The sequence below is a fragment of the Arachis duranensis genome, chromosome 10, assembly GCF_000817695.3.
Source record: "Arachis duranensis cultivar V14167 chromosome 10, aradu.V14167.gnm2.J7QH, whole genome shotgun sequence".
Taxonomy (NCBI): Eukaryota; Viridiplantae; Streptophyta; class Magnoliopsida; order Fabales; family Fabaceae; genus Arachis; species Arachis duranensis.
In genome coordinates this window covers 19,460,425-19,461,697 of record NC_029781.3, presented here as the reverse complement: position 1 = coordinate 19,461,697, position 1,273 = coordinate 19,460,425, and positions in this window count along the sequence as shown.

Sequence of the window (1,273 nt, the reverse complement as noted above, 5' to 3'; positions counted from 1 at the left end):
TTACTATAAAAATAACAGAAAAGTTTATAAATGCTTTCATAGATTCTGGAGCAACACAATGCTTTGCTGGTTCAAATATAAAACTTGATTGGAAAAAATTAAAGAAACCATTAAGAGTTAGAATAACTGACAGGTTCATTATTCCATCAATATATGTGTTAGATTCTGGAATGGATTTTATCATAGGAAATAACTTTTTAAAGTTATATCATCCATTCATTCAAGAATTAACATATATAGTTTTAAAAGCTCCACACGATTCTTCAATAAATCAAAAATCAAAACGCATAAAAATACCGACTACTACTATAGATAAGATTTTAAAATTTAAAATATTTTCTATATTAGAAACATGTTATTTAAATTTATACTTTCAGATAAATATCCCAAAAAATAATCTTGAAATAAAGATAGAAGAACTTTTGGATAAAGTTTGTGCTGAAAATCCTTTAGATATTAAAAATACAAATAACGAATTAGTAAGTATTAAATTAAAAGATCTTACAAAAGAGATAAATGTTCCAAATAAAATCCCTTATTCCGCAAGAGATAGAGAAGAGTTTTCATTAGAATGTAGAGATCTTTTGGAAAAAGGAATTATAAGATTAAGCAAAAGTCCTCATGCGGCTCCATCCTTTTATGTCGAAAACAATAATGAAATTAAAAGAGGAAAAATGAAGAATGGTTATTAACTATAAGAAGATGAATGAAGCAACTATTGGTGATGCTCACAAACTTCCAAGAAAAGATTCTATTTTAGAAAAAATCAAATGAGCAACTTGGTTTTCATCTCTTGATGCAAAATCAGGATATTGGCAACTTCGTTTAGACGAAGAAACAAAGAAATTAACTGCTTTTACTTGCCCAACAAAAGAATCAACAAGTGTGTTGCTCTATGAATGGAATGTATTGTGGTGCACGAATTTGTGATTCGCACAACTAACCAGCAAGTGCACTGGGTCGTCCAAGTAATACCTTACGTGAGTAAGGGTCGATCCCACGGAGATTATTGGTTTGAAGCAATCAATGTTTATTTTATTAATCTTAGTTAGGAGGTCAATAAGGTTATTTTGATTTAATTGTAAGAAGTCAAAGTATTTAAAATTATTAGAAAAATAGTAGAGAATAATAGCGTTACTTGTTGTGCAGTAATGGGGAATATGTTGGAGTTTTGGAGATGCTTTGTCCTTTGACTTCAACTCTTCCTTGAAATCCTTCAACACACGCAAGGCTCCTTCCATGGCAAGCTCTATGTAGGGTGTCACCGTTGTCA